Source organism: Bos grunniens, chromosome 5 (assembly GCF_055505025.1).
Source record: "Bos grunniens cultivar Pamir isolate PY7600 chromosome 5, Bosgru_T2T1.0, whole genome shotgun sequence".
NCBI lineage: Eukaryota > Metazoa > Chordata > Mammalia > Artiodactyla > Bovidae > Bos > Bos grunniens.
Genome location: NC_141169.1, coordinates 59,457,170 through 59,466,796, shown reverse-complemented (window position 1 = coordinate 59,466,796; position 9,627 = coordinate 59,457,170). Strand labels below are relative to the sequence as shown.

The 9,627-nt window shown below is 35.3% G+C and overlaps 1 pseudogene; it reads left to right on the top strand.

The window, feature by feature from the left end:
* Positions 1–5,642: 5,642 nt before the first annotated feature.
* Positions 5,643–6,582, top strand: LOC147372147 (olfactory receptor 6C76-like; annotated as a pseudogene).
* The last annotated feature ends 3,045 nt before the right edge of the window (positions 6,583–9,627 follow it).

The following is a 9,627-nucleotide window of genomic DNA, read 5'->3' as shown; positions in this document are numbered from 1 at the left end:
CCTGAGTTTTGTGCTCTTCCCAGGTCCGAGCAGCTCAAGTGATGAGGTGTTTGGCGAGCGCCAATGCTGTGACTTATCGCCTCCCCGCCACTCGGTTATCTGAGTGTAAAACTGGCGCACCTTCTCAGGCAGATGTTGACCGTCCAGACCCCCAAAAAGTTTTAGTTAGCAAAGAAGCCTGCTTACAGTTTTATAGATAATGTCTCTCTGGGACTGCGATTGCCCCCTTCCGGCTCTGGCTGCCTGTCACCGGAGGGGGAAGGTCTGCAGCCGGCTATCTCTGTTCAATTCTTTGTTCCGTGCACGGGCCTGGCGGCGTCTTAGGTTGGGGCTGGCTTTTCGCGTGGTAGATATCCCACAGTCTGGTTTGCTAGCCCAAATTATTTCGCTCAGATAGTGCTCAGGGTATTCAGGCCAGATTCTTACTCTAAGCGATGCAGCCCGCGCTGCGCCTCCCTGCCCAGCCCCCGCTTGCTAATGGCGCGTGCAGGCGTCTGCGCTGCTTCTCCGCTGGGGGAGTTACCGTAGGACTCGCAGTCTTCGAGTTTTAATTGTTTATTTATTTTTTCTCCCTGTTATGTTGCCCTCTGTGCTTCCAAAGCTCGGCACAGATTCGGCAGTGAGAAGGTTTCCTGGTGTTTGGAAACTTCTCTCTTTTTAAGACTCCCTTCCCGGGACGGAACTCCGTCCCTCCCTCTTTTGTCTCTTTTTTTGTGTTTTATATTTTTTCCTACCTCCTTTCGAAGAGTTGGATTGCTTTTCTGGGTGCCTGATGTCCTCTGCCGGCATTCAGAAGTTGTTTTGTGGAATTTACTCGACGTTTAAATGCTCTTTTGATGAATTTGTGGGGGAGAAAGTGTTCTCCCCGTCCTACTCCTGCACCATCTTGGTTCCTCCCTCCCATTTTTTTTTTCTTGACAACATTGATATGTTTAAACTATCCTGTAGCACTGAGCTTATGGTAAAATAGCCATTCTTATAAACATATGAGATAAACACAAACAGTTGTATGGGAATGTGTATGAAAATTTTAAGGAGAAAAAGTAATTTCATTTGTAGAATCTACATTCAAAATGAAATAGAACAATCATATAAAAATGTGTGTGTCACTTATTCTAATATATGATTTATTTTAGAAATTTTTGATCATTCATAATACCCCAAAGTAATAATTTGATTGATTATGGAGTCTGAGCAAGCTCCAGATGGTGAAGGACAGAGAAACCTGGCTTGCTGCAGTCCCTGGGGTCACAGAGACCAACACAACTGAGCAACTGAATATCAAAATGGTATTCAACTATGTAACTGAAATAAATGCATATGCTCACTTTGAATGCTTAAATATTACTTTGTGACAGGGGAACTAATATTACTAAGTGCCAAGGGCAAATTTCAAAAATTAGAATGTGTTTAAAGATGTATCATGTATACCTGTGGCAGATTCATTTTGATATATGGCAAAACCAATACAACATTGTACAGTTAAATTAAATAAAATTTAAAAAATCATTAAATATTCAAAAAGAAAAAAGATGTATCAACAATGTGTATTATAATTTGTTAAGAGCACTTACCAGTGAAGGTAAATATTTCAAAATAAATATACACTTCAAGTAGATTTTCTTAAAAGTAAGATCACATGAAGGCAAAACAAGTTCTTTGAAGTGGAGAGATACATGTGATGTTTTTATTCATGTTATATTTGACATTGTGGTTGTGATGTATTTTAATAACTTTTATTGATTAGACTTCTAGTACTAAAATGTTATTATTTATTGTAAAAAATGTTATTGAATAGATTTTAATTATATATGTTCATTAAGAAGATATTATACTAATGCATATTTCTAACACTGAATTTGGTCACAGTGGGATAAACTCCACTTAATGTGCTCACCTGGAAAGAATAGCTATGTGTGTGTGTGTGCTTAGTCACTCAATGCTGTCCAACTCTTTGTGACCCCATGAAGAATAGTTTTGATATATATTACATATATATTCTTTTTGTTTGTTTGTTTTGTTTTAATTTTATTTTATTTTTTAACTTTACAATATTGTATTGGTTTTGCCATATATCAAAATGAATCTACCACAGGTGTACATGTGTTCCCCATCCTGAACCCTGCTCCCTTCTCCCTCCCCATACCATCCCTCTGGGTCGTCCCAGTGCACCAGCCCCAAGCATCCAGTATCGTGTTCTTTATATAAATGTGTCTTGGATTTCATACTCAGAAGTCGGAGGGAATAAGTAAATGTAAAAATGAAATCTGATGTGCTTCTAATTTTAGTGACTTTGCTCAAGTATTGAAAGGCAAATTCATTCTAAAGAAATATTTGCTAAAATGCTCTATCTCAAAAAGTCCTCATAATTTTAACAACATTTCACAGCCCATGGAACTTGGTGTTTTTCTTTAGTCGTTCTGTGCCATATTTTTTTTTCACATTAAACAGATTTCTGCACACCATTTAAGAATCATGCTTAGATCATATGAAAATAAAAATCAGAGCATGTTGGTTTGCTTAGCCTCAGTTCTCCTCAAATATTGGCTAACATCCAGCTGCATGATTTCCTCAAACTTCCCCTGCACCATAGGTCCCATTATCAACCAATTAAAACATGATTACCAAAGCAGATCTTGTATGTTATTCACTAGTGCCCCATTACTGTTTATCCCAAAAGTCATTAAAAATTTATCTCAAGGAATATTTATGAAGTTATATGTAGCAAAGCACATTAAAGGTGGTAAGTTGACTCCATTTCAAAGAAAAATAAATGGATATGCCCACTTACCTCAAAATAGCAGAGAAGCCTATTAAAGAAATATTCTCAACTTTGCAGCATTAATAGCAGCAAATTTCTTTCATCTAGAGGTTTATGTCAATATGACAGGTGAAATATTTCAAGATTCCAGGTTTTTGGACAATGTTGGGAAAAGATATGTGGAAAATATCTCATTAGGTTTTTGGAGATGGGATAAAAAGATATTTATGAGGGATTTATAGCTCTGTTGGAGGGAAGAAAATATATCTATGATTGATCACTTCTGATTTAAGAGAATCAAATATATCACATTAAATATCTAACTCTAACCATTAAGCATTTGACAATAAGTATTCTCAACTTATTTTCATAAGATGCTCAGCTTTTTTTTTTAATTTTATTTTATTTTTTAAATTTACAATATTGTATTGGCTTTTCCATATATCGAAATGAATCTGCCACAGGTATATATGTGTTCCCCATCCTGAACCCTCCTCCCTCCTCCTTCCCCATACCATCCATCTGGGTTGTCCCAGTGCACCAGCCCCAAGCATCCAGTATCGTGCATCGAACCTGGACTGGTGACTCGTTTCATATATGATATTATACATATTTCAATGCCATTCTCCCAAATCATCCCATCCTCTCCCTCTCCCACCGAGTCCAAAAGACTGTTCTATACATCAGTGTCTCTTTTGCTGTCTCGTATACAGGGTTATTGTTACCATCTTTCTAAATTCTGTATATATGCATTAGTATACTGTATTGGTGTTTTTCTTTCTGGCTTACTTCACTCTGTATAAATAGGCTCCAGTTTCATCCACCTCATTAGAACTGATTCAAAGGTATTCTTTTCAATGGCTGAGTAATACTCCATTGTGTATATGTACCACAGCTTTCTTATCCATTCCTCTGCTAATGGACATCTAGGTTGCTTCCATGTCCTGGCTATTATAAACAGTGCTGTGATGAACATTGGTGTACACATGTCTCTTTCAATTCTGGTTTCCTCAGTGTGTATGCCCAGGAGTGGGATTGCTGGATCATAAGGCAGTTCTATTTCCAGTTTTTCAAGGAATCTCCACACTGTTCTCCATAGTGGCTGTACTAGTTTGCATTCCCACCAACAGTGTAAGAGGGTTCCCTTTTCTCCACACCCTCTCCAGCATTTATTGCTGGTAGACTTTTGGATTGCAGCCATTCTGACTGGTGTGAGATGGTACCTCATAGTGGTTTTGATTTGCATTTCTCTGATAATGAGTGATGTAGAGCATCTTTTCATGTGTTTGTTAGCCATCTGTATGTCTTCTTTGGAGAAATGTCTATTTAGTTCTTTGGCCCATTTTTTGAGCTTTTATATCTTATATAACATTGATTCTCTGCTGCCTGTCTCTCATATACATGAATATATATGTATACACATAAGTATACATACATATTAATATAATAGCTATATTGATAATCTAAATAGTTGAGAACCTTAAATGGTGATTTATGATCAATTTTATGTAAGTATTCACAATTTATTTTCATATGTTTTCAGCTTTTATATTGTATATAGCATTGATTCTCTGATGCCTGTATCTCTCATATATATGAATACATAAGAATACATATAAATATATATGCATATTAATATTAAAGTTAAAATCAACTATCTAAATATTTGAGAAGTTTAATGATGGTTTCTAGATTTTAGCACTTTCAATGGCAATTAGTAGAAATATGTGCAGCATAGGTCGCTTTCCTTAAATTACACTTATACTTTAGAAGGACATGTGGACACTCTTGGTATTGGTATCCACAATATGTTTAGATACCTGTAAAGTATTTGTGCATTTCTCATGTAAATTCACTTGTGAATCATTCTTAGAGATCATTAGCATACTTTGTGAACATGTTGCTTGATACCATTATTTGGTAGATTTTCAAAAGGAATTATTAGGCATTATGAAACCATGAGAGCTTCCCCGGTGGCTTAGCAGTAAAGAATCCACCTGCAATGCAGGAGTCACAGGAGACATGAGTTTGATCCCTGGGTTGTGAAGATCCACTGGAGGAGAGCATGTCAACTCACTCCAGTATTTTTATCTGGATAATCCCATGGATAGAGGAGCCAGGTGGCCTACAGTCCATAGGGTTGTGAAGAGTCAGACATGACTGAAGTTACTTAACATACACATGCCTGGAACCAACAAGTAAAAACATGAACTTAAATTTTCATGTTAAGTAATGCAAAAAGAAATTTAGGGGTTCAGAGGCCTCATTAATATATGTGAAAATGATATAAGTATTTGGTTACAGAATATTTTGTTATTTATATAAATCATTTTAATATACATAAATGTTCTGAATACATTAGAATGACTTATACTCTAAATTTTAGAAGAAATGGGAAATATATGAACAAGTAAGTGTATGATTGGCTATTTTCTCAGAGAACATTCAGAATGTCACTGACCTATATTAATTAGATTTGGGTTGACCAATTATTTCCATCATCAGTTAGTACTTTTAATCCTAAAAAGCTTAAATAGCAAAAGAGTAATGTTCTCTCCATGTTAGCTCAACAGTGAAGCATGAGAAGAGCTCATGTTCAATGACTAGATTTCCCAAGTAGCAATTATAGTAAGTGAAAGCAGAGTGAAACATGTGGCAAGAAATCAAAGGACATTATGCAGAGTAATAAGACTGATATTAAACAAAAGACACAAATCTAAGATGAATAATGAAACTGGAAGAAATGAAGAATGTACATACTTTTGGTGAAGATACAATTATTACTTTAAAAACTGGAAGTTAATATTTATTCTTGTCTAACCCATTTATTGTTGTCTGTCTTGATTATGCCACAAGATTTGCCAAAAATCAATAGCCAGAAATGAGAAACAGATCATCAGTGACAGATTTAATCCTACTGGGTCTGACTGATAATATAAAAATACAAGCTGTGATTTTCTTCTTTCATTTCTCACATATGTGCTGAGTGTTAGTGGAAATCTGACTATCATCATTCTTTTACTGCTGGATTCTCATCTGAAGACTCCCATGTATTTTTTCCTCAAGAATTTCTCCTTCTTAGAAATCTCATTTACTTCTGTCTGTATCCCTAGATTTTTGATGAGCATTCTAACTGGAGACGATTCTATATCCTATAACACTTGTGTAGCTCAGCTATTTTTCTTGATTCTATTCAGTTCAACAGTTTTTTCTCCTGGCATCTATGTCCTATGATCGTTACATGGCTATCTGCAAACCTCTGCATTATATGACCATCATGATTAACATATCTGCTACCAGCTTGTAGGCGGCTCTTGGCTGGCTGGATTCTTGGTGATCTTTCCTCCACTGATCTTGGGGCTGCAGCTGGATTTCTGTGACTCCAATATCATTGACCACTTCACCTGTGATTCTGCTCCTTTGCTGCAAATCTCCTGCACAGACACCAGCACACTAGAACTCTTGAGTTTTGTTTTAGCTGTGCCGATGCTCATGTCCATCTTGATTCTGGTAATCCTCTCCTACTTCTATATCCTCAGATCAATTCTGAGAATCTCCTCTGCTCAACAAATGAAAAAGGCTTTTTCAACCTGCTTCTCACATATGATTGTTGTCTCAATCTCTATGGAAGCTGCATCTTCATGTATGTGAAAACCTCAGCAAAAGAAATGATTACTTTGACAAAGGGGGCTGCTGTACTTGATGCCTCCTTGGCTCCTATGCTGAATCCATTTATTTATACCTTATGGAACCAGCAGGTGAAACAAGCATTTAAGGATATTGTGAGAAAGATACTGTCCTCCAAAACATTGATTTCATGAAAATTTATAACAAACACACAGCAACTTTTACCAGAGAAATGATAAATAATTGTTTTATCTCTTCTGTCTTCTTTTATTGAGTCTTAGAAATATAATTGTTTATGGTGTCTTGGATCCAATATTCTTAAAATACAATTCTCCAGATATGTATATAAGCACAAAATCATTATGGAATGATCCATAGCATTTCCCTATGATATAACATAAGGAAATGGCTGAAGCTAGTCTTCTATTAATGTAGGTACTTCCAATAATATTCATTGTGATGATATTTATCACAACCTAATTTATTCAAACAGCATATGGCATTAGTATTTTTAGCTATAAATGTATAAAAGGATCATTTAAGTGTATTAAGTCATATAAATGTATAAAAATGATGTACCTACACAATGTGGATGATGACTGAGGCCATAAAATGAAAAGATGCTTACTCCTTGGAAGGAAAGCTATGACAAACCTAGACAGTGTATTAAAAAGTAGAGATACCAGTTTGCCAACAAAGGTCTGTACAGTCAAAACTATGATTTTTCCAGAAGTCATATTTGGATGTGAGAGCTGGACCATAATGAAGGCTGAGTACCAAAGAATATGTGCTTTTGAACTGTGGTGCTGGAGAAGACTCTTGAGAGTCCTTTGGAAAGCAAGGAGATTAAACCAGTTAATCTTAAAGGAAATCAACCCTGAATATTCATTGGAAAGACTGGTGCTAAAGCTGAAGCTCGAATAATTTATCCTCCTGATGCAAAGAGTCAACACTTTGGAAAAGACCCTGATGCCGGGAAGAATTGAGGGCAGGAGGCAAAGGGGGCAACAGAGGATGAGATGTTTGAATGGCATCTCTGTCTCAGTGACATGAGTTTGAGTAAACTCGATGAGACAGCACAGGACAGGGAAGCCTGGTGTGCTTCATGGTGTGTTCATGGAGTCACAAAAAGTTAAATATGACTTAACAACTAAACAACAACATACACATGTACTTACATTGTATATATATTTACTTGTATATGTTTTTCTTTATTTATGTAAATATATATATCCATTGCCTTAATTTTTTCTTTAAAAGAACTTGGAAAAAATTTATGGAATATAGTAATATCTGATATACAAGCAAATATCAAATTTTATGTGTCAAACAATGTTAACTAGAGAAATATGAAAACAGGAAAAGCACCATCTTTGCTATGAAAATTACCTGAGATAATTATCCTAGTGATGAAATCAGATATGGAGATTGCTCTTACAAACCATCCTTTCCACATGCATGTCTGAAACTGCCAGCATTAGCAAACTATGCACATCCCATGGGCTTTCCAGGTGGCTCAGTGGTAAAGAATCCACCTGCCAATACAGGAGACTCAAGAGACATACGTTTGATCCCTGGGTCTGGACAATCCCCTGGAGAAGGAAATGGAGCCCTACTCCAATATTCTTGCCTGGGAAATCCTATGGAGAGAGGAGCCTGACAGGCTATAGTCCATGGAGTCAAAAAGAGTTGGACATGACTTAGTGACTAAACAATAACAAACAATGGAAGAACTAGAGGCAAAGGAAGTGATTGCTGTCCAACTTTTTACTAACCCCGTGGTCTGTAGCCTGCCAGACTCCTCTATCATATAAAGTTATGAAGTATCAAATTTGTAAGATACAGAAAAAGTGATGACTAGCAGCATATTTGGAGTCCAAATCCCATTAGAAAAAAAAATTAATACAATCTTGAAACCAGTTATATAAGCATTAATGCAAAGGAGATAAACAAGACATTAAACTTAACTAAACTTCAAAGAAAAAAGTAGTAAAGAATAAAGCAGAAATTATAGAAAAAGAAAATAGAGAATAAGCATAAAATGAAGGACAGCAAGGCAAAAGAAAATAAGTGGACTACTGGGATAATTAAATCTTTTTTGAGTGATTTAAAAAAAAAGAGAAATCCAAGCATTGTATTGAGAAATAGCACATCACTGCACATAAATATAGACATGAAAGTAGGATAATTATAATTTTTCCAATAAGTCTGTAAATAGTGTTGTTCTATAAAATATAACTGGTACAGAAAAATATAAAATTTGAATACTTGTATAGTTATTACAACTCATTAAAAATCCAGAATCTAGTGGTTTCTACAAAGTATTTAGCAAATGCATACAAAAAAAAAATAATACCACTTCTACACAGAGCTCTCCAGGCATAACTAAAAGAGTATGTACAAATTTCAAAAAATGAAAGCAGTATAATCTTGATATAAGACTTGACAATGATATTACAAGGGGATCTCAATGGTTAAACAAAGTCAAGTCCACTGGAAAAAGGAGCTTGTGCCTAGTCCTCATGGGTCAGCCTCCTCCAGTACAGAGCAGGTTGAAGAAGAGTGCAAACAGTAACTAAGTGGTCCATTACTTCATCAGTCAGCAGTTGAGAAGGATGTGATTACAGAGGACAAACAGGAGGTTTCTAAGGTACAGGGGATGTTCTGTTTCTTAACCTGTAGTGTGGATACCTCTATGACTGTACACTGTTTTTCACGCATGATAGATTTCATAAAAAATAAAAGTTTCTCTTTAAAGCTGTACAATAATATAACTCTATGGTAAGGTAAATTCCATTGGCAAACCCTTATAAAGAAACTATAATTTATTCCTAATGTGGTTACATGTTTTTGAAGAATCTTAGAGCAAAAATATAACTTGTTATAAGATATATTTATTAAGATTATGGTCTTTACTAATTGCAAAAATACTGATTAGATATATCACATATATACATTAGCAAAAAAAAAAAAAAGAATAGTAAAGGGGATAAAAATAGAATAATAAAATATCTAAGACTAAATCCGTGTGTAGTTACATAATAGTACTTTCTCAATATGATTCATGCTCACATTAAGTTCTACATATAAAATCGTAACTTTTATAAATTTTAATCAAATGCACTGTTTTTCTTTAACCTCTTCTATGGCCTAGACCAAAAATTTGAATAGTTCTTGACATGATAATAGCCAAATCCTATAATATAGTCTTCAATAACATAAATCCTAATAATAAATAA